This window comes from Sciurus vulgaris (assembly GCF_902686455.1).
Source record: "Sciurus vulgaris genome assembly, chromosome: 2".
Lineage (NCBI taxonomy): Eukaryota > Metazoa > Chordata > Mammalia > Rodentia > Sciuridae > Sciurus > Sciurus vulgaris.
Window position 1 is genome coordinate 180,650,258 of NC_136462.1, and position 27,872 is coordinate 180,678,129.

The 27,872-nt window shown below is 38.3% G+C and overlaps 1 protein-coding gene across 5 annotated transcripts in view; it reads left to right on the forward strand.

Moving 5' to 3' along the window:
• The window catches only part of ASIP (agouti signaling protein), a 140,863-nt gene that overhangs the window by 89,052 nt on the left and 23,939 nt on the right, over nt 1–27,872 (forward strand). The window contains exon 1 of one of the 5 annotated variants that reach the window (XM_079128405.1): nt 8,137–8,197. The exons of the other annotated variants lie outside the window; for them this stretch is intronic. The gene's annotated coding sequence lies outside the window, so the exon portion shown is untranslated. Of the gene's footprint in view, nt 1–8,136; nt 8,198–27,872 lie in introns of those variants that run through there. 5 annotated transcript variants of the gene reach the window in all.

Here is a 27,872-nt window from a genome sequence, read left to right on the forward strand (position 1 = left end):
GATGATTTTCATGCAAATATAGCAAGCTCAAAGTGAAGAAATGCCAATTTATGACGTATTTAAAATACAATTTCTAGTTCCAGGGTACTTGTGTCTTATTTTGAAGTATCTGGATTAAGTTCAGCAAACTTTAAACCCATGAAAGGTGATAAAGCTTTGTGCAGCTGGGCATGGTAATACATGCCTGTAAATTCCAGGGGCTTGGGAGGCTGAGGCAGGAGGATAGCGAGTTCAAAGCCAGTCTCAGCAATTTAGCATGGCCCTAGGTAATTCGGCAAGACACTATCTCTAAACAAAATATGAAAAAGGGCTGGAGATGTGGTTCAGTGTTAAGCGACCCTAGATTCAATCCCTAGTGCCAAAAAAAAAAAAAAAGAGCTTTGAGCAGATAAGGTTCAGAGAAGTATAAATTCATACAATGACTTGTCCTACCCTAACCATAGACACTAACTGGATTTCATTTAGGCCTTTGGGTCCTACTAGATTATGAACATTTTGGATACAAAAAAATACATTACCCTCAGGTCTCTATCCTCAGTACTTACAATGCCTGGTGTATAGTACTATTTCTGTTAATGAGTTACCTGGATATTTGTACTGTAATAACATTTTCTAATCTTACTATGGCACTTAGGTTTACTCTATTATCACAAAGGTGGCTTAGGGTTAGAGTTAGTGCTTTCTTAGCCTCTGGTCCTGTGACTTTTAGAAGAGCAAAAGAGGGACTGGGGATATAGCTCAGTTGGCAGTGGACTTGCCTCCCAAGCACAAGGCCCTGGGTTCAATAAGAAGAGCAAAAGCTATGAATTCACTGCTACTCCACACAAACACAAAGCTACAAGATTGTCAAATTACTAAGCAAGAGACCTCTGTCCCCAGGGAGCTCTCATTTGGGGCTAGACACCAGCCAAATTACGAAGTAAGCTAGGCGTGCCTCTGGTGTTAGTCCACCATCTGTGGTATCCTTCCTCTAGCCCACGCCTCCACTCTTGCCCGCGCCACTCCCCTATGATTTATGCTTTCAACCTTTCATGACCACCATCATCAAAATGTGGGTCCTCTTCTTTCAAATCTATAGAATTCCTTTAAAATTCAGAATTGATTTAAAGGTTAAAAGCTCGGGCATTTAGCCCTTTACTAGAAGGTTGGGACCTCCTCTACCATGGCCTTTGCAAGCAATCATCTGGTCTTCAAAGGCTTCAGTAATGGGGAACACATGACCGCCTCGCATAGCTCATCCCATCTTGTGCCAGCTTCAATTATGAAATCCTTCCTTATGTTTTAACGCAAACTCTATTTCCTTGTAGGTTTATTCAGTAAACAAAGACTAACCCAGATTCTATTCTGTGCCAGGCCCTGTGCTAAGCACTAGAAATATTCTAAGTAAGTAAAAACTTTAAAGTCTGACATGCCAACTGTTGGCAAGAATGTTAAGAAATAGAAATTCTCACACATTCCCATGAAAGTAAAAATTGATACAAACACTCTGGGAAGGCAATTTGGCAATATCTAATGAAGTTTAAAATGTATATACTTGCTTCCATTTCTGTCAGTATTCCAGATTAATGAAGTAAGCATTCAGAATATGAAGTTAAGAAAACTAATAGAATAAACTCAAAGAAAGTGAAAGAAAAATAATAATTATGAGAGCAGAAATTAATGAAAAAGAAAGGAAATATACAATGCTTTGAAATTATCTGTATATTTAAGTAAAAAAGAAACAAAAATAAGCAAACTTGAATGCTAAAAGATCATATGGCAGATGATAAAGAGATTAAATAGGTAAGAATAACATGAACAATTTTAGGCCAAGAAATTTGAAAACATGAAATATATTCCAATTGATTCAAGAAGAAATAGAAAACTTTAATTGTCCTTAAACTTTAATTGGCCATTAAAAATTGGGTCATAGTTTAAAAATCTTACCACTCTGATAAACCTGGACAGATAAATTCTACCAAATTTCAAGGAACGTACAATATTATACAAAGTTTCCAGAGACTTAAAAAAAAAAAAGAGAGAGGGTAGACGGTCAGTTCATTTTATGAAGGTAACATCATTTTTATGCCAAAAATCAAAAACAATAAAATAAAGGAAAATTGCATGTTCATTTCACTCGTGAACATAAGAAATATTAGAAAACTTTAAATAAAATATTAGAAAACTGAACCAGGTATAGAGTTTGACATGACCAAGTTGGATTTATACTAGAAATGAAAAGTGGGTTTAATAATGGAAAATGAATTTAATCTAATTCACCACATTAACAGATTAAAGAAGAAAAGCCATATGATTGGAGTGTATCAATTAATAAAGAACAATGCAATACCCATTCATGATTTCAAAAGGAAAAAAAAAGCAACAGAAAGGAAACTTCTTAATCTAATAGAGGACATCTATAATACCACATATGATTATAAAATGTTGAAAGCATTCCCTTTATTGAAAAAATTATTGAGCATGCTTTATATTATTCCACATCATACTGAAGATCCTAGCCTATTCAATAAGATAAGAATAATAAGTAAAAGTTATAAGGAAGCCAGGTGCATTTGCACCCACCTGTAACCCCAGCAACTCAGGTGGCTGAAGCAGGAGGATTGAAAGTTCAAGGTCAGCCTCAGCAACTTAGTGAGACCCTAAGTGACTTAGTGAGACCTTGTCTCAAAATAAAAAATAAAAATAACTTGGGAAGTAGCTCAGCGGCAAAGTGTGCCTTGTGTCAATCCCCAATATAAACAAACAATGATTGTAAAGAAAGAGGAAAAACACAGTGGTTATTTGTGTATATATGTGCATCTGTGCAGAAATTTTAAAATAATATATACATTATTTACTGTAATTAAGGGAATTTAGTAAGATTTATGGGCATAAAATCAGTTTATGAAAGTCTATTGTATTTCTTTATGCCAGCAATAGTAGTAAATATAATTTATCTAAAAATACCATTTATAATAGCAACAAAAAATTTAAAATACCGAAGATTAAATCTAACAAAAACTATGCAAGCCTTAAGGAGAAAAGTTTTCTAGAAATGAAAACCTTTGAAGAATAACTACATAACTCAGCACAGCAGCACATGCTTGTAATTCCAGCAACTTGGGAGGCTGAGACAGGAAGTTCGTAAGTTCAAAACTAGACTTGGTAACCTAGGAAGACCCTGTCTCAAAATAAAAGAATAAAAAGGACTGGGGGTATAACTCAGTGGTAGCTCTCAGTGGTAAAGCACTGTGTTCAATCCCTGTACTCCCCCCCACACACAAAATTCCTGTACACACACACACACACACACACACACACACACACACACACACACACAAACCACCTAAATAAATGGAGAGATATGTTCACATAAAAAGGTAGTTTAGGACCAGGAATGTAGCTCAGTTGGTAGAGTGCTTGTCTCACATGCACAGGCCCTGGTTTCAATCCCCAGCACTAAAAAAAAAAAAAAAAAAAAAAAAAAAAAAAGATATTTTAAGGCTGAGCTCAGTGGTGAAGTACTTGCCTAGTGTTCATGAAGACCTGAGTTCAATCCCCAGCATCCCAAAAAGGGGGAAAAAAGACTAAAAAGATATTTTAAGATGACATTTCTCCTCATATTGAATTATAGATATAATGCAACTTCAATAAAAATTCCAAGCCTTTTTGTGTGGATGTGTCTATAATGTATGTGGAAGAGAAAAAGGCCAGTAATGACAAAGACATTTCTGAAGAACAAATTGGAAGGACTTGCCCTACTAGATATCAGGATTTATAAAATTATTCAGACAAATAAACCAATGAAATGGAATTGAAAGCTCAGAAACAAACTAAGCCTATATGGAAACTTGATTTATAACAATGAGCATTGCAGAAAAAAATAAACTATTTATTCAATGTAGAGTCCTGGAACAACTGTTATGGGAAAAATTACGCAGGATTCCTTCTTTATACCATATATCAATTCTTAGTTGACTGAAGATTTAAATATACATAACTCAATAGATACTGATATAAAGAAAATCTTAATATTTTAGTGTATAAAATTAGTATTATGGTTACATTTTTAAATTGTTCTTATTTTATATTTTAGAAAAACAGTCTATAATATTAATGTGTAAAATATTATGTTCTTGGGCAGTATAGTAGGTAGAATTATTGATAAAACAAGATTTGAACATTTTGGTTCAACTGAGAAGGGGAAAATAAAATTTTAATATACTATTTTCTCAACTTTTTATATATTTTAAATTCTTTTATAAAAAGTTAGAGTTTTATGTGATATGAAAAACTATAAACCTTTTATAAGATGATGTTGAAAAATATCTTTATGACCATGGGGTAGGAAAATATTTCTTAAACATACAAAAAGAAAATACTGGGGGCTGGGGAGATAGCTCAGTTGATAAAGTGCCTGCCTTGCAAGCATAGGGCCCTGGGTTTGATCCCCAGCACTGCAAAAAAAAAAAAAAAAAAAAAAAAAAAAAAAAATAAAAATATATATATATATAAATATATATATAGTAAGGAGTTTTGAAACCATGAAGAAAGTAAAAGGACAAGCCAAAAACTGGGAGGAAAATATTTTTACATATATAACTAACAGAGGATTAGTCTACAAGCTATTAATGAATGAAAAAAAAAGACATGGAATAATTGGGAAAGGTCATTAATTGGAATGTCACAGAAAAGAAAATTAAAATACCCATAAAATAAAGAGACAATCTCCTTGGTAATCAAGAAAACACAAGTTGAAACCATAACTATGATGAGATCTGTTTTATACTAGACAGGCAAAATGTTTTTAAGTAAAAAACATATAAGTTTTATATAAAAACATATATATAAATATATATATTCTCTCTCTCTCTCTCTCTCTCTCTCTCTCTCTCTCTCTCTCTCTCTCTCTCTCTCCCTCTCCTGACTGGACCATTAATCTGAAAAAATGAACTTGAGCTTGGAAAACACTTTGGCAGTTAAACATACACATGATCTTAAAATTCATCAGTCTGCTCCTGGGTTTATGCCATATCCACTGCTTGGGTGCCCAAGAAACTTATAGAAAATGTTAAGAACAACATTGTTCTTAATAGTCCAAACTTGGAGCAACTCATATGACCATCACAGTAAAATATGGATAAATAAATTAAGCATGTTGTTTTCTGTAGGGTTTTCACATATGACTTTTATTAAGTCATAGTAATTTCCTTCTCAGCCTTTTATTCAGGAATGGGATTACACCCACCGACACACTCTCCTGGTGGAAAATGAGCCACTGGACCAAGGAGGGAATGGAGCTTACATAGGTTGTACTGAGAGGTGACTTAATTAATGAGTTTGTTAGTTTGTGTCACTTAGGAATTTGGGGTCTCTCTCACTGGGTGAGATGGGGAGGGGCTTAGGGTCAGTGGTTGGTTTGGGGTACTCAGGAAAGAGGTTTGTGAGAATTTGAAAATTTGTTTTTACTGGCCAAAGTATTTTTACTTGGAGAAGAATGGGGAGTCTGGGTTCAGTGTTCAGTGTTTTAGCTCCTTGCCTTCAGGGTCCCGTTGTACTGTCACTGGGAAAGGATTTATCTGGGGACTGATCAGTGCTTTGGCTTCCTTTGTAGATATTGTTCTGTCACTGGGAAAGAATGCACTGGGATAGGATCAATACCATCAATGTGCTGCTTTTTCTCTTCACTCTCTTTTCCCAGGTTATGCTATTTTGGGGTTTGTCATTTTCCATATCTAATAAGCACCAATTGAAATGATCCAAATAAAAGATTCTTGGTCGACAGGCTTTTTTTTTTTTTTTTTTTTTTTTTCCCACGGTGTTGGGGATCAAACCCAGGGCCTCGTGCTTGCAAGGCAAGCGCTCTACCAACTGAGCTATCTCCCCAGCCCTCAGTTTTTCTTTCAGCACTTTGAATCTATCAGCCTATTGCCTTCTGACCTTCTCTATCTCTGATGAGAAATCTAACATTTTGAAGGTAACTTACATGTGCTAAGTCATTACTCTCTTGGTGGTTCTTTGTTTTGGGTTTTTGAAAATTTAATCATGTGTCTTCATGAGAGTCTCTCTGAGTTCATCTTATTTAGAGTTCCCTGAGTCTAAACTCTACACGGGAGAGAAAGCCAATAGGAAAAAAGAGATAATTATGAACTATAGTAAGTGCTATGAAAGAAACAGGATGGATAGGATAGAGCGGAAGGACCCTGACAGTGAACAAAGAAGGAGGTGATATTTGTGCCAAAGTTTGACAATGATCCATTCAAGTGAAAAGCTGAAGAAATCACACTCACAACCAGGGAAAGAGTATTAAGAACAAAAAGGCCTCAAAGTGGGGAAGAGTTTGGCAAATTCTATAAACAGGAGTATAATAGAATGTAGTACTTTAGAAAGAGAGTCTGTCAGATGAAGTCAGAGTAGATAGCAAGAACTTGTAGGAAATTTTGATTTTATTTCAAGAACAACAGGAAGTTATTAAGGGTTTTAAGCAGGGAGTAATGTGATTTGGATTGTTTCAGGAGAAACAAAAAGCAAAACAAAACTCCATGGGGAATGGATGAAACAGGACAGATGGAGGCAGGGATGTGATTTAAGTCACTCATTTGTCCAGGCAACCAGGGTTGTCAGCTGGGCCTCTAGTAACTGTTTTTGTCTAGTGGTTCAGCAGGGATTTTGAACCTCTGGTACTGGGCTAACCAAAGACAGAGAGGGAGAACTACCAACCTCAGATGTTGATGAATTCCTCATGCTCAGTTGGCCTTGTCTTTCCAATGTGTCCCCACCAGTGATGGCTGAGGCTGGTTTGTCCGGAGCCGGCAGGTCACGCGCCCTGCCTTGCCTCAAGGTCAGGCGCTTTGACTCAATGTCACGCCCCCTGCCGTGCCTCATGCTGAGCTAAGATGGCGCCTGCCGGATGCTGGCGGGGCGTGCCATTACCTGTTTACACACCTGTCAGACTATACCAGGTGCATCACACTAGATTGCGTGGTGCTTCATGATTGGACAATTACACTTCCTTATTGGAGTTCTGGCGCGAGACTAGTCTTGCCTTCGCGCGCTTTACTCTGATTGGTTTCTGTACTTTATATTAACTGTGTTAATTCTTCTAATAAACGAGACTTGATCAGGCATTTGTCTTGTCTCCATTTCTCGTGTCTCTTGTCTCTTTCAATCCCAGCACCCCCCTCCAGGTACCCGTTAATGTCCTGCAGGCCGGGGCACTGGTTAAAAGATCCTTCACAAGGTTGGGCTTGGTCCCTGAAGTTCCTTTCTCACTCACTAGGAGGCCATCTTGAGAAGTGGGCCTAATTTTTGACTGGGGTTCCTCCAGGCCCTTTCTATTAGTCCCTTCTTTCCTTTTGTGTCCTCTCCCCAGCCTTAGAATCTGCCCTCCTGACACCATGCCCCCAAAGCACTCTGGGCCATTCTTTCTTTCCTTTTTCCCTCTTTTCCTCTGTAGAACTCAACTTTTAGAAAAGAAAATAGAAAACCAACCCAATAACCCTAATTGCTACCAAATTAACCATGTCTGGGATCATTTGCAGTATTACAATAGTAACCCATAAGACATGTTGTGGAACTTGGCTTATTAAAGTGAAGATATTTTGAAACAGAAAATGACTTAAATCCTATTTTGCAAATTTTTCCTATTCTGCCTTCCCATAGAACTCAGACCATCAGAGAGAGGTGGTCTGAGGAAAACATTAACTGGAAACCTTAATGATCTTGGCTTTCTGTTACTTCTGAATCACCAGGTAGAGGAATTTGAGCAATGTAGAGTAGAATTGACTTTGCATCAATAAATGAAAATCCAGGGCATTTATTCCTGTCCTTTGTAGCACCTGGCCAGTGGGCTCCATCTTGTTTGGCAACAGACAAGAGTCAGAGGGAGGTTGGAGGGCAATGGACCAGGAGGAGATAGAACTTAATCAGGATCCTAAAGGAAGGCAGGATTTCGAGAGGACATAATATTCTCCACAAGTTAAAAAGATTCTCATTTTGCAAATTGGAAACTGTAAGTCCAGGCCTTAATATGTTCCCAATTCTCCACCCATGATTGCAGAGAGGCATGTGGGGGTCAAGCCCATCTATCAACAGTTGAATCTAAGTAATGCTGATCGAGTTTCATTTCCCTCACCTCATTTCTTTCCCCACCTGGGCAAGGCAGAGCCTACTTAGGAGGAAACACCACTGATTCAAAAACCCTCATCTTGCAGGTGAGGTGAGTCATGCTTTATTCTGGTTAAAAAAGAAAAAGTCATCCTAGCTGGGCACGGTGGCACATGCCTATAATGTCAGTGGCTCGGGAGGCTGAGATAGAAGGATCATGAGTTCAAAGCCAGTCTCAACAAAATCAAGGCACTAAGCAACTCAGTGAGACCCTGTTTCTAAATAAAATACAAAATAGGGCTGGGGAGGGCAATGGCCAAGGGCCCCTGAGTTCAATCCCCAGTACCTAAAAACAAGTCATCCCATTCAAAAAGAATCAGAATCTCCACTGTGGCTTGGCTATAAATAATTGCCTCATTCTTGGAAAGTAGAAAGACCTCAGGGCCCTGAAACCCTAATCAATATTTCAAAGGGCCTCCATCTACCAGAACCAAAGACCAAACCAGAGTACAATTTACACGGGACATTCTACCACTGAACTACATCCCTAGCCCTTTTTTAAGTTGTATTTTGAAACAAGGTCTCACTAAATTGCCTTAGCTTCCTGAGTCACTGGGATTACAGGTGAGTCCCAGGGAGTCCCAGGCCCAGCCAAGAATATTTTTAAATGTAGGAAATTTTATGTAACCTCCTCCTTGTGTAAAGCCATATATATATATATATATATATATATATATATATGTATGTGTGTATATATATATATATATATTTTTTTTTTTTTGGCGGTACTGGGGATCAAACTCAGAGCCTTGTACTTGCAAGGCAAGCACTCTACCAGCTGAGCTATCTTCCCAGCCCCATTTTTTTCTATTTTTAAAAATTGCAGGTAAAATTGAAGTTCTACTTACCACCCAACTCCAATTCCCACACCCTTCTCTTTGTACTTTTCTCTGAATTTACCTTTTCCTCTCTTTCCTTTTCTGCCTGTTTTCTCCTAATTCTAAAGTCTAGTGAGTACATTTTGTATACCTGTTCTAAATACCTTTATTTATTTATTTATTTATTTATTTATTTTAGAAAAGACTAATTTAAATTGCTATTTACTTCATAAGGCTCTAGATTACTTTTGGGATCATATCTGGTTCTCAAGACAGGTTTGTCATTCCAGTATAAAAGTTGTAATTATTACACTATATGGCACCTTTTCTTGTATAATATACCTTTTAAATCTGCGGGGGCGCCTGGCGTATAGAACTCATGCCAAGGGAATGTGCCTAGCGGATAACAGTCCATGCCAGAGGTTGGAAACTTCCTCTGGAAGATGTTGGCAAGGACTCGTCGTAAGTTGGGCTCTGCTAAGGCTTTCCCTGGAAGACGCTGGCAAGGACTCGTCGTAAGTTGAGTAAAGCTGGAGCCCCTTCCTCAGAGTGTTAATCTCTCTTCCTTTTTTGTTTTTCACCAGAACTCACAATATTACGCGGATTAATCATGTTTAATAAAGTTCTTCGGTTGAAGGATGATGGGAACACAAACAGTTCATATGAGTCAACTCAATTCCAGTAAAATAAAGTTCATTTGTTTACACAAAGCACTAATATTCCTATAGGGAATGGTGGACATTCTGAAGCAATATGTCTTGTGATGTTTTTGTTAACTTTTACAAGATTCCCAGACATCTAGTTACATATAAGTGATTCTCTTAGCTTCAGTGATCAACATATTTATTACATCTGGTTTCTTCTACAAAGTAATGAGCCTCCCACAGAAATACATTATATTTAGTTCAAAAGAAAAGTTTTAGTTCTTTTAGATGAAGATTTTTTACTTTGAAGATAATAACTTGGTTCTTAATAGTATAATATGATTTAACTTAGCATAGACATGTAATTATAGTCATGAAAAATTAATAACAAATTACTAGAAGTTATAATTAATCTTAGCGGTAAGAGATCAAATAGAAGTTAAACTTCAAAGAAAAACAAGTGGTATACATCAACTTGCTTTTGTAAGTTTCGAGTCAAGGATAGTTCATTGTGGGGAAATGTCAAATAAGATGAATGTGCCAGGTGGCGCTAATTGGCTAACTGTGCAGACCTAACTTCTGTTATCTATTGATAAACTTCTAAGAACTTTCTTCTTCATATGAAGTCATAAATATTTTTAGTGAAAAGTGTAAGGGTATATAAACTGTAAGAAGAATTCAATAAACTTGTCAGCAACCTAACATTGACCTGAGTCTGTGTGGTTGCTGTCCATCGCCGACGCTGCGCCGTCTAATCACTCGGGGCTTTTATATTTCAGGCCATCAAGGACCCCTGGACTCTGCTGCTTGGGCTGGTCCCCGGCATAAATCACCTCTGATGGCTTATCTAGAATTCAAAGAAATTTTAAGCAACCTGCAGCATCAGAATGAATTTATGGCCTCTTGAGTTTGGCACAATTCTGATTATGCCAGCTAGGAATTAAAATCACTTTAAATTATAAGTCCTATTATTTAGGCCACACATTATTTTTTACCAAATACATCACAATCCTTACTAGATTTGGTTACAACTCATTATCTATTTCAGAAATCAGGACCATTCAACAGAATGTGTTGCAGACTTTCTGAAGGTGATGCTGTTCTTTTGGAATCACATGGAGCCAGAATTAGAAGAGGACTTAAAAATCTAATTCAAATTCTTTCTTCTATAGACAAAGAAAAAGACACCCATCAAGAAAAAGTAACTTAGGCTGGGGAGATAGCTCAGCTGGTAGAATGCTTGCCTTGCAAGCACAAGGCCCTGAGTTCGATCCCCAGTACTGCAAAAAAGAAAAAAGAAAAAGTAACTTGCCAGAAGTTACACAATAGGTTAGCAGTAGGGCTGAATCTAGAACCCAAGTGTCCAGATGCTGGTCCACTTTTGTCCCCTGCTTCACTGGGATGTCTGATGCCTGGAGCCCTGGTTAGACAGCTACAGGTGATAGCTACAAATACTCTCATTATTATATAACTTACTGCCAAAATTTGCTGAGTATAACTTAATGTTTCCCTCAACGCACAAACCTCTTCACAGCCTCCATGACTTGTCATCCAGAGTTAACTTTCTCAATATTGTAATCAGGGCGGGCTTCATGAGTGAGCAACTTATGTAGTCACACAGGGTCCATGTTTAAAGGGCCTCAAGCTTGGTTTAATGCTCTCTGTCACCATATTGAAATTCTTAATTTTTTAGCAAGGTGTCCTACATTTTCATTTTTCAAAGGGAACAGCAAATTAGGTAACCTGCCTATAACTTACACCCTGGGAGATAGAAATAAGGAAGTTTCTTCCATTCCTCTTCCCTAATCCAGAGGCCAAGTTGTATGTAAGTTTTCTTGTGGAGGCCAACTCAGTTTTTTTGTTTTGTTTTTTTGGGGTACCAGGGATTAAATCCAGGGGTGCTTAACACATCCCCAGCCCTTTTTATTTTTATTTTGACAGGGTCTCGCTAAGTGGCTTAAAACCTAAGTTTCTAAGGCTTGCTTTGAACTTGCAATCTTCCTGCCTCAGCCCCCCAACCGCTGGGATCACAAGCATGCACCACCACGCCTGGCTGAAGCCAACTCTTTATTCATAGTTAAAGGGATGAGACGAATTTGCTTTGAGATCAAATACTGGTTTCTTATTGGAAACTGGAATCTGTGCTGCCACAGTTGTCAACTTGAATGTGATAATGACAGTAGCAAAATCGCCTAGGTGGGCCTCCAGGCTAGGGCAGACAAGATTTTAAAATCCAGGAAAGAGGATGAGGCTGAAGAGCCTGGTGAGACCAGGCTGGGAAAAGTCTTGAGGGCCTGAAGTATTGGAGTTGCCTCATCCCAGAGCGGGCAGCCATGAGGCTCCTAGCAGAGTGGACCAGCTCCTTGATGTGCCTGCCTTACAGAGACCAGCTCTGTATTTCAGCAGAGATTGCAGACAATTCCCAAACCACTGCAGTGGGCTGAGGGAACCTTGGGGACCCCACCCCTGAGGGACCTGGCTGTGGGTACTGAGGAGTGGAGGAGTGAGGAGGAGACAAGCTTCCCACTTTGAGAAATGAGTCCTTTTGAAATCAGAGAACCTTATGACAACTGAGCCCCAAACACATAAGAGGAGAAAAACTTGGAAAAGACCTGCAGTCACTGCTCCAGACTGAGGAGCTTCATGAGATTTGTTTTAAGGAAAGAAAGGCCATTTCCCACATATCGAAGAGGGAAAAAGAGACATTTTAAGGGACTGGGGCTGTAGCTCAGCGGTAGAACACTTGCCTAGCATGGGCAAGGCCCTGGGTTTAACCCGCAGCACTGCCAAATAAATGAGATAAAAATAAAAATGATCAAAAATTAAAGATTACTAGTCTCTGTCAAATGTATGTCTTACACATTTTATGGAAAAGACTAAAATTTTGAAGCATTACATCCTTGTGCTACCTGAGTAGAGTTTCTAAGTTTTACACAGTTCAAGATTTTCATAAATAAAATTTTTTTCGCTGTGAAAAAAAAAACGAGAGTCCCACAAATCAAGTATGACTCCCATTTAGTTTTTTAAAATCCTTTGAGGATAGTCAAGTAGCATTCAGTATTTTATTTCTGTCATCCTTTGTTTTTTATTACAAAGTAGTGTCATGCTTATTTAAAAAATACAAAGTGATTATTTCTACTTCATTCCTTGACCTCAATTCTGTTCCTAAGGGATAATCACTATTAAATTATTAATGGATACTCTTCCAGACATTTCATTTTACATACGCAAACATATTTGAGAATGTTTTGATATTTATTCACAAAATGGGATGTGATGTTTATATATTTCAATTTGCTTCAATGTTGTATTTATTTAATATCTTCTAAACCAGCACCAGTCTAGAATGATGTGCTCCTTTCAACAAGACACTCCCTCCATAGAACTGAACTACTACTTGCACACAAGAAAACCAACAACATCCCCTGCCCTTGTGTGTTTGAACCTAGATGAACACCCTCAACTTTATGCCTTGGATAATAGGAATGTAACATACGAAGAGGTGTTTCCTATTGGGGAGGCTGAGGTAGGAGAATTGTAAGTTCAAGGCTAACTTAGAGAAACCCTGCTTCAAAAAATAAAAAGGGAGGCTGGGGATATAGCTCATTTGGCAGAGAGCTTGCCCCTCAAGTACAAGATCCTGGGTTCAATCCACAGCACAGCAAAATAAATAAATAAACAAAAAATAAAAAGGGCTGGGGGTGCAGTTAGGGGTACACCACCCCTGGGTTTGATCCCCAGTTCCAAATAGGAAGAAGAAAGAAGGGAGAAAGAGGAGGAAGAGCAGAAGGAGGAGGAGGAAAAAGCAGCACCTTCAGTTTAGCTCTGAGTGTCTAAACCCTGTTCTCTATGTCTTCCACACTTGAGGAGCAAAAGACCCAAACAGCTGGCCTCCACCTTCATTCCATGCTTCTTAAATTGGAGGGACAGTCCTTATAGTCCAGGATTAAAATAAAAACTGTATAAGTTTAAGAGAAAATATGTAATGTCAAGATATAACTTCTATAAACATATATAGGTATAAAATATAGTTAACTATATTAATTATTATATTTACACCAGGTGCTTCACTGAGTCCTGGTCCTGTTTTAATTTCCAGAACACCCTGTATAGGAGATAGTATGATGTCACTTTTTATGGATGAAGAAACTAGGGTTTGGAATGGTTAAGTGACTTGCCCTTGAAATAAGTGAGGACATGCCATCTCAGAATAGGCAAATTGAGTCGAGTATGGTGGTCCACACCTGTAATCACAGTGACTTGGGAGGTTGAGGCAGGAGGATTGAAAGTTCGGGGCCAGCCTCAATAACTTAGTGAGGCCCTAAGCAACTTAATGAGACCCTGTCTGAAAATAAAAAATAAAACGGGCTTGGTATGTAGCTCAATTGTTAAGAAAAAGCACCCATAAGTTCAAAAAAAAAAAAAAAAAAAAACCCACAAAATAGGCTAATTGGTATATTGATGATTTCAAGCTGAAATCACTTGAGGAACTATAATTTCAGAAAGGGCTATTGGACCTGTCTTTTATTACATTCAGCAAACCATAAAGATTCTTCGTGGAATGATGTCCTTCACATACCAAGGCCAGAAAATAGCCTTAATCACCAGAGACTGGTAATTGGGGGCGATTGGGGGGGGGGAATAGGCCTGAATAAACAAACAATGAAGTAACCCTTGTCTTCCACTAGCTTTTTTTACCCACCCCATATATACCAAAAATTTACTGCCCAGTCCATATAGCTATTTGTCCTGTTATTACTTCACCAATTTATGGTTCTTCGTTTAAGAAGTATAAAAGCATCGTGCTTTAGGCATTTCTTTGGACTTCACTTTCTTGTGAAGATCCCCACATACATGTAAATTTAATAAAATTATTATGCTTTTCTCTTGCTAAACAATTTTGTATTAAATGTGTTCCTAGATCCAACCAAAGAGTCCACATAACAATTAAGAGGGAGTCAAGGGGCTCTCTCTCTCTCTCTCTCCCCCCTATACCCTCACATAGCTTGTAAGTAGTGAAGTCACGTATATCTGACTGCATTTGCGGTGCTGGGGATTGAACCCAGGGCCTTGTGCTTGCGAGGCAGGCACTCTACCAACTGAGCTATGTCCCCAGCCCGAGCCTGTATTCTTTCAGGGGCACCATCCTACTATCTCTAACTGATGAGAATAACCCACAAGAACAATTGAAGAACAATAAAGTACTAAACAATACAGTATTGAGTTTAAGAACTAGAGGAGTTCAGAAAAGGGAGAACACTATTTGGACTGTCCTGGTGCTGAAAGAGAAGATATACTAAAGCTGGTATTCCAACTGGGCCCTGGAGGAAGGATGAGATATGATCTGGGTAGCTGAAAGAGTGGATGTTGGTGAGGCCAGAGCAAAAGAGAGGGAGTCAATGTGAAACGTGTTCCACCTAGAGTGAGGAATGAACTGGGGTGAAGAGAAAATGGAAAATGAGGAATAATTTGAAGGGAACAAAAAGTTAAACTTGGTGAGAGGATATAAAGATCAGGAAAAGATAAGTCAAAGATGGAGACCAACATTCTTTCCTTGGGAAGAGATGGTCACTGAACAAAGACAGAACATACGATGGAGCCAGATCATGCACATATTTAATGTCTGCAAAGTCAACTGTATGTACTTTGTGGGTGAGTGAAGCCAGAAGAGGAATAATTTAAATAGTATAGATAATTCTGCTCGACATCTCATCTGGACAGTATCTGCTCTGGGGTGAGGAGAACTGAGAGCTGGGATCTGCTATTCCCTCAACCGTCTCAGTTCCTGTCACATTGTGAAAGTCTTCTGCTATGCAGATCATGATCCTGATGTTCAAAGAAAAGAAATTTTTTCATGCAATAAAAACTCTAAAAGTAAATCAACTACTTATTCTGCTGCAAAATGAAAGGAGTAGGAGGAGAAAGAGGAGAGAAGGAAAGGGCCTCAGTTGTGGGAAGAACAGCCATCATTTTCCATGCTGGAGAAACTTTGTACTCAGTGCAATTTTTTCCTTGGAGTCTGACTTTAGTCCTAAACCACCTGATAAGATACGCCACAGTGCAATTTGCAAAGAAAGGTATCCTTTAGAATGTCTTGGGTTGAGAGTCAAAGAAAACTCATATTAGTCTAAAACAAAAAGGATAATAATTGTCTTATCTGACTGTTAAGTCCAGATAGAAGGTGATCTTCAGGCAAGTTCTGATCCAGTGGCTTAATAGTTTACCAAGGTTCTTTTTCACTATCTGCCCAGTTCATCTTCCACTGCCAGCTTCATCCTAAAACTGGCTCCATTTGTAAAATGACTGCCAGCGCTGGCCAAACTGCTGGCTTTATAGTACATATTCAGGGAAAGAGAGTTTCCTCAATCAGAAAAAGGCCTGGGCTTCCTCTAATTAGACCATCTTTAGTCAGATGCCATGCCTGAACCAATACTGGAGAGGATGGGATGGGGTTATCCTACTTGTCATGGAGAAATCAAGGCCTTGCCTGGAGATGGGGGTTAGGTCACTGTCACTCAAAATGCGTATCTAAGGCTTCCTCCTATGGGGAAGATAACAGCTGATGCTAAGGAGACAACAATATTTTTTGTGTTTGTAAGTAGAGAAGATGAGGAGCTTAGTTTGGTACATAAACATTTATTCAGCCAACATTTTGAGTTACTGCTCTGGGCTGGTCACTGTGTCAATCCAGGTCACAAAAATGAACAGAACATGTGCTCTTCTTTTTTTATCAAATAAGAGGGACAAACACATAAACAATATGATGAGGGCTTTGTTAGAGGACAGAAAAACATCTAAAAAGCCAAAGATGAAGCAAATAACTATGCCTCAGTCCCCAGACTTATTTTAAAAATATTTTATCAAAGAGAAATTAATATTTTTAAAAGTATTTTTAGTAGAGTGTTTGTCTCTCAAGCACAAGGCCCTGGCTTCAATCCCCAGCAGCACTGCAAAAAAAAAAAAAAAAAAAAAAAAAAAAAAGAAGTATTTTTAGTTGTCAGTGGATTTTTTTTTTTTTATTGTATCAGTGGATCTTTATTTATTTATATGTGGTGCCAAGGATCAAACCCAGTGCCTCATACATGCTAGGCAAGCGCTCTACCACTGAGACACAACTCCAGCCCCAGACTTTTTTTGATATAGGTTTATTTCATTTAATTATTGTTATTAGGGGCTAGAAACCTCAGAGATCAAACTGCCCAGTGCTGGAAACCACAGGGCTTCAGAAGAAATTTTAGGCCTTAGACCCTGAGGAGATATGTTGTCCCCACACACAACCAAGGTATGAACTGCATGAAAAACCCCTCCATTGCCTTTCTATTTTACATAATGAGATTCTTCATGTTAGTGGGTTTGTTTTTTTTTTTTTTTTTTTTTTTTTTTTTTTTTTAAGTTGATGGGTTGTTTGTTTGGTAGCAGGGATTGAACTCAGGGGTGCTCACTCACTAAGTCACATCCCCAGCAATTTTTATATTTTATTTATTTGGTACCAGGGATTGAACCCAAGGTACTTAATCACTGAGCCACATCCCTAGATCTTTTCTTTCTTTCTTTCTTTGAGACAGGATCTTACTAAGTTTTTTAAGTCTTTGCTAAGTTTCTGAGGCTGGTTTTGAACTTGTGATCCTCCTGTCTCAGCCTCCTGAGCCACAGGAATTACAGGCTTGTGCCACCATGCCCACCTTTATATTTTATTTTGAGACAGGGTCTCAATAAATTGTTTACGACCTAAGTGAAGTTTTGTTTTGTTTTGTTTCTTTTTTTGAAGAACGAGTTCCCTGATAAATGAATACAAAACAATGATCTAGTCCAATATGCTCATTTTACAAAGAGCATCGTAACTTATAAAACAGAATGGGTTTGCCCAAGTCATGCATCTTATTAACAACTAAGCAAAGATAAGAACTCAGTGGTCCTGACTCTCAGGTCAGTGCCCATTCCATCAACTCAATAGGCTTTCAGAAAGAAAATTAGTGACCAGTTATGACAATCAGTACCCAATTGCCGGGGACCAGCCCAAGCAGCAGAGTCCAGGGGTCCTTGATGGCCTGAAATACAAAAGCCCCGAGTAATTAGACGGCGCAGCGTCGGCGATGGACAGCAACCACAAAGACTCCGGTCAATGTTAGGATGCTGACAAGTTTATTGAATTTTCTAACAGTTTATATACTTTTACACTTTTTACTAAAAATATTTATGATTTCATATGAAGAAGGAAGTTCTTAGAAGTTTATTAATAGATAACAGAAGTTAGGTCTGCACAGTTAGTCAATTAGTGCCATCTGGCACATCTTACTCAACATTTCCCTACAATGAACTTTTTTTGACCTAAAGCTTACAAAAGCAAGTTGATGTACACTACTTGTTTTTTTTTCTTTAAAGTTTAACTTCTATTTGATCTCTTACTGCTAAGATTAATTATAACTTCTAGTAATTTGTTATTAATTTTTTGTGACTATAATTACATGTCTATGCTATGTTAAATCATATTATATTATTGAGAACCAAGTTATTATCTTTAAAGTAAAAAATCTTCATCTAAAAGAACTAAAACTTCTCTTTTGAACTAAATATAATGTATTTCTGTGGGAGGCTTATTACTTTGCAGAAGAAACCAGATGTAATAAATATGTTGATCACTGAAGCTAAGGGAATCACTTATATGCAACTAGATGTCTGGGAATCTTGTAAAAGTTAACAAAAACATCACAAGACATATTGCTTCAGAATGTCCACCATTCCCTATAGGAATATTAGTGCTTTGTGTAAACAAATGAACTTTATTTTACTGGAATTGTGTTGACTCATATGAACTGTTTGTGTTCCCACCATCCTTCAACCGAAGAACTTTATTAAACATGATTGATCAGCGTAATATTGTGAGTTCTGGTGAAAAACAAAAAAGGAAGAGAGATTAACACTCTGAAGAAGGGGCTCCAGCTTTACTCAACTTACGACGAGTCCTTGCTATCGTCTTCCAGGGAAGGCCTTGGCAGCACCCAACTTATGACGAGTCCTTGCTATCATCCTCCAGAGGAAGATTACCAACCTCTGGCATGGGTCTTTATGCGCCAGGCACACTTCCCTGGCATGAGTTTTATGTGCTAGGCGCCCCCGCAGTTCCCCCTTTTTTGTTTTGAAGATCAAAAAGACCTTTTTGAATTTGAAGGCCCTTAAAAACTTTTGTTAAGAGTCGAAGGATAACTGGAAGACAAAAGATTAACATAAAGATACAAAATCCAATTAGAGCAAATTGTAAAACACTGTTAAAAAGGGTACTGTTAGTAATAGTTTTTTTAATATTATTAAAAATATCCATTGGAAGGTTGGCATCTGGAGCAATAGCAAGGTGTGCTTGGCTTATATCTTTTATTTTTTGTTGTAAATCTAAAATATCCGGAGCTAAGTTAGTATTATTCCAAATTCCTTTAAGATGATTTTGAACTTCAGACCAATGAGTAGTATTATCAGCTTCTAAAGGGGTAACACAAATCCATTTGTAATTAGTATGACATCTAGTGGTCATTTTAGTCTGAATATTTTGAATTTTATTTCCTATAAAGAGAACTGCTTCCTCAAGGGCATTAATTCGAATTTCTAGCTTTTTATCAATTTGTTCCTGAGTAGCCAAGGCCACAGAAACATTATGTGAAAGATCATTAACATGAGAAGCAGTATGAATTTCCTGTACTAAAGCAGTGGTTGAAATCGCTAATGCTGTGATGATACTGATTAAAGCTGTAATTCCCAAGATTAGCGTTGCTACAAAACGTTTTGGTCTCATTAATTCATTTAGATTTTTTAAGATTTCAGTCCCTGGATCATCATACCAAGTTTCCTTTAAAGTTACAGGTAATACAACATAAGAAGGCTGATGTACAATAAAAAACACCTTTAAATCCTTATCAAATGTAGAGTTAATACAATTAGTTAATACACAGTTTTTACACCGTATATCATAAGCATCATCGTTTTTTGTGACTTTAACATTTGAAATGGAACCTAATAAAATAGCATGTGGAGCATTAATACAAGCTCTAACATTATAAGATTCAACTTTAGTAGTTCCTGGTCTATTTAATTTTACTATATCAATAGCTGCAAGTAATCTATATAAGTCTGGAAAATATGAATGTTTACCATGCTTAAGAATAGACTGAAAAGTTGGAGTTACCCAACCGGGAGTAAACCACCTATGTAAGGGCTCTCCAAATCCCAACTCCTTTGATCCAGAAAGAGTATATATTCCATCTGATTTTTGATTTTCCTCAAGTATTTTTGGTTTATAGTCGGTCCAGGGAGAAGATACAGAAAAATCTTTAATTAAAGTGTGAGAATCCCTTGGATTAAATACCACAGCTGATTGTGAAAATCCACAAGTGATCCATTTGGGAAAATCAATACTAATATTGTTGTGCCCAGTGGCTCGAGACCCCACAAAGACCACCAGAGACCACGATCAATGCAAGCAACAAAGAGTCATTTATTGGCAAGCTCGAGCCTGGTCCTCTGCGCACACGGTAACCCGGTGATGCTAAGAGGCCCTGAGCCTTTGTTCAGCAGGCTTTTATAAGGAAAGGCAAACAGTTTTACAGTGTTCTTTTTAATTGGTTAACATTTGAACAGCTAAACATTAGTCCTCCTCTGGTTGGGTCCTGCCAATCTATTTGATTCTCATTGGGTCCCACCAGAACTGAACGGCCCTAGAGGAAGAAGGGAGGAGGGAAGGGGTGAACTGTGCAGGAGATGAGTTGCAGTTAGGCCCCCCTGTCCTTGATAGATAAGGTTTCTAGGCAGCTGCACATTTCTCAGGCAAATATTTCTTAACAACCTCGATAAGCATGGGGGCCCAGCAGTCCTGTTTGCGCTGTATTGGCTTTTGAGGGAGCAGTCGCAACTGCCTGCATCCTGGTAATTAAGACAGCTAGCTGCACAGATATCACCCTGTTCTCAACATTCCCCCCTTTCCAAGAACATTTAGAGAGCCAATCTTGGGTCTCTATAGTTACAGCTAGTAGCAACAATACTAGGGGTCTCACTATAGTGGACACCAGAGTAGTTAACCAAGGGGAAAAATTGAACCAGAATTTAAACCAGCTCTGACTAGCTTCCCGTTTTTTCTTTCTGTTTGCTAGTCATTCTCTGACTTTTGTCATATTATCCTTGATTATCCTACAGTGATCTATATAAAAACAACATTTTTCTCCTAGGGCTGCACATAGACCTCCTTGCTTACAGTCTTTAAAGGCAGGTAAATTTGGTAATCAATGAGCTTTGGAGACCCTTAACATTTTATTCTCCCAGGGGCAGTCTTCAACTTCCAGAGGCAGATGGGTTTCATGGCCTTCATTTCCTCGATTTGACCCGATCCCCTATTTCTACACTAACTACCTGTTCTTAATTCTGGCTTTATTTCTCCCTCTAATCTTAGGAACTCCATGCTGCTGGGGAAGAGGGTCGATGACCTTTCTGACTTCTTCGAGCTGGAAGTGGGTGGCGTGGGGCAAGCAGCTTGGAGTTCCTTTTATTATTATTATTATTTTTAAATCGGGTTAATCGAGGAGTCCAAGGTAAAAGTCTGGCTGTGGAAGAGCAGGTTGTAAAGTCATCTGGGGGTGGGTGCTTCTATGATAGAAGAACAAAAAGACATGAGTACTGAAATGAGATAAGTACAAAGTAAATGTTGAAGCATCTGAAACATGCCACTGAGTATCATGAAAATGACGGAAGTCAATTTTTCACCAGGAGGTGGAAGAACTGAGAAATTGTTCCCATAACTAGACCTAGCAAAGGCTGGAGAGGACAAGGCCTTCATTTGGGGACTTTAACATTGTCCAGGTTATCAGGAATGTAAACACAACATTTAACTCTTAATGTCATAGATGTTCCCAGAAAATATAGTTAAGCTACTTAATGTCATCTGATTTTTGTAAAATATCCTTTTATTGATATAACCTGTGTTTAGTAGAGATCTCTATACTTCTGTTACTTAGGGCTAGGTAATCATACTAGCAAAACATAGATTAAGTCTACCTGTATAGCTTAGGAAGGTCTTAAACTGACTAAAAACTTCTGACTCTGGCAGTTTCTTTTGATAGTTATCAGGCACATTTGCTGAAGAATCTTTTTCTCATTTGTAGCTTCCAGTTTTTATTCTAGTGGGCTAATACAAGTGTACATCTTAAGTTACATTTAACTATTATTTCTTTTAAATGCCCAAAAATGACTGTATTTTAGGTTTTAACTGTTTTGCTGGGTGTCTAAGATGAAGCTGGTCAAATTGACCCGGTTCCTGTCTTGTTAAAGAGTCAGCTGAGTTCCCACAGGGGTCACTCGTAGAGAACTTAAGAGCACCTTCTTAGCTCCACCAGTGCCATTGGTTAGGTAGGGTCTTCTTGATGACGTGGCTTTCCTTGAAAGCATCAGGGATGTCTCCCTTTTTCCATGACTTTCCTCTGCAGCAGATGCACTGAGTGATTTTTCATCCTCTAGTCTCAACAATCTCCTTGATCAGGAGGTTGTGTGACCCAGAGTTGCAGCGCTCCTTAGAGAAGTCCCCTTATTCCCTGGGTTCAGGCTGACTTTGAGGGCAAGATACTGTTTTTTTCTTGGCCTCTGTATTTAATTCCAATTTCTAAGTTTGATCTTAATCATCCAGCAAGCCAGTCTCACCAGTCATTAAGTAAGAGTACTGGGCTTTAACTTTAATGTCCATAACTTTACAGTTATTTACCCTTTTATCTAACTGGAGTCTGTATTAGTACTGGAAGTTACCACTATCTGTTCTATAGGTGATGGCTTATTATCACAAGTTACCTAGGTTGTATATTCTGGAAGCAGCTACTTCTGCAAAACAGTAACAAGCAACAGTTTTACAAAATGAGATTAGCAAGAGTAAAAACATATTCAGCTTGTTTAATAGCTATCTTGAATTTGGACTGAGAACCACATTATATCCCCTATTTGAGATCATAGTAATTTTATAACAAAAACCAATCTTTTGACTATAACTTTAAATAAGCTGAAGTCTGGCTTATTTTGGAGTCACTCTAATATGCAGCAGGGTGTGGCAGAGCCTTATCTTAGGTAAGGCAGGGCTCTTCACAAATCTTAAGTAAAATGTTCTAATCCTGAAGCTAATTTTTTCCCCTTTTGCCATAACCAGCATGACCAAATTTTCAAGTTCAGTGAGGGGCAAAGGAATATTAGAAAATAAAGGTTTATAAATACAGATTTTGAAGATTAAGCTGAGATCAGATGGAGCTCTGTTCTCTGATGGAGATGCAGATCCAAAGAGTTATGTTAGCAATCTTTATACATGTCTTATTATTAGGTTGAAGACTATGTAAGCATTATTCTTTGTTTTCAGGAGAGTTACAGAGACTAGAACATCTACGTAACTTTTTCCACAACTGCAAAGTGCAATGTTAGGAACTCTGTGTAGCTCTCAAAGAAGTCCACTGTCCAAAGTTACTGTAAGGTGGGCAGGAACTAGAGAAGGGAGCTGATGAAACACTGATTATCTAGCAAAACAATTTTTTTTTTTTTTCTCTGCCCAAGAGCTGTGTGCCTGAGATCAATGTAAGAGCTGAAAGGACTTCTGTATAGAGCCTCCCCAGGGAGGGCACTGCCACATCAGTTAGGCATTTTGTGCCCCTACACAGGAACACTTCCAGGCACCAGGCATGCTACAGTCATGTGGTCAGAGACCCCAATCTCAGTCATTGTTGTCTCATTTTTGCTATTGCGCATTATACTCTTTATTAAATGTCATTTTAAGAAGTTTACATATATTGATTCCTGAGTCTATATGAACATTAGTTAACACAGACTAACATTATATCCAAAACAGGAATCAATCAAAGAATGGCTGAGAGAGCTTTTAAGTTTTCTTTTGTATAGCAAAATGCTTTCACCTTCTATGATATGAACCTTTAAACAAATCAGTCTGTCACTAACTCTTAGATATACATTTACATTTAAATTTTTATCTCAGTGAAATAAGTAACCAATTTTATTTATATCTTATTGATAATAGGTCCCATAATAGAATATTAAGTGATAAAAATAAATTCCCAATAAAATGTACTCCTTAAGTTTAAGATTACCATTACAGACAAGTTTATTCTGGAGAATAGCAACACTTGATAAATTCCCTGCTTTAAAAACTTGTATACCTGGAAAATATGAACACATTTAATATGCAACTAATGACTTTCACAATTACCTTGACACTTTTTTTTTGTCTTACCAAATTTAGTTTTTAAAGAAAAATGTAGGCTCTGTAACATAGTACAATACTCTTAACAGTTGTTTAACCATAATTGTGTATACCCCAATTTTTAAGACTAATTGTTCTAAAGAATAAAACTTAATAGACACAAAGTTAAGAGAAAATTAGTGTTTCAAATCCTTGTTATTTTACCATGTCATTTTACCATATAGATTAGACTTCAGTTTATATCAGAACATTAGTATTTTTCCTTAGGAAAAACCTTAAATAGCTTTAACCGATTGTCTCACATACTTGTAACCAACTTAGTTTCATGCAAACTTGTTGACATTTGTTCTTTACTTACACACAGACTTTCTTAGCACTTACTTAGACCTTCATGTATTTTATCACATAAACACTTTTTTACCCAGAAACATTTTTTTCCCTTTTACTAAATATATTTTCATACCCAGAGCCTTTTATTTTTTTCTTTCCTTGCTGTCGACACTTTTTTTTGTTCACATTCTGAAACAACTCTCATGAAATTTCTGAATTTAGATAAATTACTCCATTTTAACAAGATAAAATACCTTGTTGTTTATAGTACTCTAACTGAAACACAGTGAGAGGGGAGATGGTAACTCTAAATCCAAACCTAAGAGCTCCTTGGAGCTTTGCAGAACTGGAGGGGGAGCAGGGGGAAGTGGTAAGGAATCAGATGGAACGCTCACCCTCCGGGTTGGGCTTTTACCTGGTAGGACATAACTCTTAATAACCTTGTTTTTAGTAATGACACAAAGCAATTTTAAACACTTTTTAGTTTACCAACCTATGAAAACACCAATAATGTTTAGGTATGATACCCCATGGAATTTAAGGACTTAAGAGTACTTAATGTTATTTAACAATTAGCATTTTAACTTTGCAAATTAATCAGATGTCTTTACAAACACATTTGAGTAGTCCTATACATGTTAAATTTAATTTACTTATTCTGCAAAAACCAAGATATCAGACAAGTGTCCTGAACAGTATTTGCTGTCTCTTTCCTGTTGAAGAAAAGTCCTAGAAACAATTGATATTAGACATTGTTTAACATCAACATTGCATTAGTTTGACTACTTAGAGACTTGCGAATTATTTCTGAAGACATTTCACTTTTATTAGTTTACCCAACTTAAATTGAACCCTTTTAAATCACGTGAATAAAAGTATTTGGATCCATTTTTAAATTTTAATTTTAGGAGCGCTCAGTTTTGATACAGACAAAACATGACATCAGACACAAAAACAAATAACATAAAATCAAAGGCCTTGTAACTTTACTTACTGGAGAACAATCACAGATGTTTAAAAATAACTCTAGAGTTGGATAAAAATAGAACTGATAACAAAAAAAAAATCATTAACCTAGGTATGTAGGATCAAAATTATGAGCTCAGAAATACAGCATTAAAGAAAAACAAAACAAAACAAGAATCCTAGAGAATGAGTTAGATCTGTGTAGCAGCCCGGGAGTTTAAAACGCGCCTTTTTTTTTTTTTTTTTTTTTTTTTTTTTTTTTCAGGTTACTCCCCCCTCTCCCACTGAAACTGCTACAGTTCACATTCCAATGCAGACTTCAGCAAGGCCAGGCAGGGGGAAGGGAGGGATTGCCCAGGACTTTTTAACCCCTTTTTTCCTGGTTGAGAAATCGGGTTAGGTTTGAATGCAGAAAATCACAAAACATTATTTCCCACTACTTTTGGAGAATAGAGCTGCTGAGCTCTCCGCCTAGGGGGATTGGAGTAAACAAATCTCTTAGGAACAAGGAGAAGGACTGTAAAGTACCCTGCAATGAGTATCCCTAAGCCTAAGAATAGGGGACCTGAGGGAGGACAAAGGGAGCCCATCCTCCGACAAACAAAGAGGTGCTTAGGACAGACTAGTGACGGGCAACTATGCAAACAAAGGGAACCTGGGCATTTCCATACTAATTGTCCCAGGTCTTATTCCTACAGTTTGGATTCCTATATCTGACCAGCAAGGGAAGGGGAGCATCCAGGAGGGAGTGGATGTGCAGGAGTATTGTGTAGCCCATTTTACCCTCCAAAAATGAAGAGACAGAAACCAGCACCTCAAACAGATGTGGGGTGCATGGAGAGAGAAGCTTATTTATCTCACTCGAAGTAGATCTTGGTGAAGATTGGCTACTCCATGGAGCAGAGTGCAGCAAACTTACCCTCCTTTAGGTGTTCACACTGAAGTTCTTTCCTCTGGCACAGACCTCGAGAAGTGACTCAGGAGGAAAGTCTTAGGAGTCACCTGAGCCTATTCCCTGTATAATTCCAAAAGGATAAAATGAATTTGACCATTGATTAGTATTTCTCCTGTCTATCAGGAGAATCATAGACCCGTTTTCCTCCAGATTGGAGATGAGAAATTTAAGAATGAGAAACAGTGAGAATAGTAGCAAACTGACACAATGAAGAATTCAATAGGAGGTGAAAGAATGAACATTTTTTTAAGCTGTTTTAAAGAGTGAACATTTTTAAGCTGTAAGCTGTTCTAAAGAATGAACATTTTTTTATCTCAACTCCCTAAGGTCTCCTGCCCATTGTCTTAACTCTCTGATGTCACCCTCCTGGTTATCTTAACTCCCTGAGGTCACCCTCCCAGTGATGGGAGCAAAAGCCCCTAAAAGCTGTTCCAGGAAATAGCCCCAAACAGAGGGTAAAAGAGTAAATTGGGCTAGATGACTAAATAGTGCTCAAACAGTAGGATTACCAGAAACTATTGACCAGAATCTACAGCCTGTTGTAAAACATTGTGAAACATGTTGTCAGCAAACCCAGACCCCCTTTGAAATTTCCTGGCAGCCTTGTTCCCCCTTTTCCCCCTTTCATGTGTGACCCCTCCCGATGTGTGGTTTCTGCCTTTATAAACCTACAAGATTTTCTGCTAGGGACTCGACTCCTGGAGTTGGGTCCCAGCGCGCTGGAATAAACACCTCTTGCGGTTTGCATCAAGTGACGCCTCCTGCGGTTGATTGGGGTTACCATCCATCCATGGGACAGAGTTGGGGTTTCCTTTTTGGGGGCCTTACATTTGGGGGCTCGTCCGGGATAAGATGGCCCCCCCTCATCCGCGGAGTCGACCTTGGAGGTAAGAAGGGGTACCCCGAAGTTGTCTGTCTTTGTCTTGTGTTTTGTTAGTTGGTCTGGTTCTGTGAGCGCGCTTTCGGTTTCGGTGGCAGCCGTTCGGTGACTCGTGAGAGGGGCCGGACAGTGGCCGGTAGACGTGCCTGGGGGGCCACAGGTTGCAGCCCTGGGGGACGCCCTAAGGGTGGAAGGAGAGCCAGGGACGCCTGGTAGTCTCCGTCGGTAAGGGCGCTGATGGGGTTCAATTGGTGGATCAGAGATTGGCGCCCGTCTGTATCTGGTTCTGTTGTGTGTTTGTGGCGGAGGTGGAGGAAGGGTTGGAACAACTGGGGGGTTCTGGGCCCGGGCTACTCTCGGGTGGACCCCAAAGGTTCCTTCTCTGGACTCCCCCTCCCAACAGCCCTAAAGGGTAACTTAGCAAAGTAGCTTCAGTCTCAAAAGTAATGAAAAATAAGGTCTCATAATATGAACATCCAACCTGTCCGGATGAGATGGCTAAAATGCCTTAGACACAGAGTTTCTGTTAAAACCTGTTAGATCCTTCCAGATCTCAGTCCAGGCTTACATTGAAATATAAATAAAAGAAGCCTAAAGGCTCAGTAGGAGACCAGTCTCAAACCCAGGGAAAGAAAAGGTAAAAAGAGTCTTTAAAACTCCAGCAAAGTAAATGCTATATTTTTAATTATATGTTTTTTTGAGCTCATGATTTTTTTGACCAGTTCTATTTTTTATTCAACTAGAGTTTTTGAACATCTGTTACACTGCAATGGAGATTCACCTATAAAGTTACAAGGGCTTGATTTTGTGTTATTTGTATGTTGTGCTGTCTGATGTCATGTTTTGTCTGTATCAAAACTGAGCGCTCCTAAAATTAAAATTTAAAAATGGATCCAGATACTTTTAATTCACG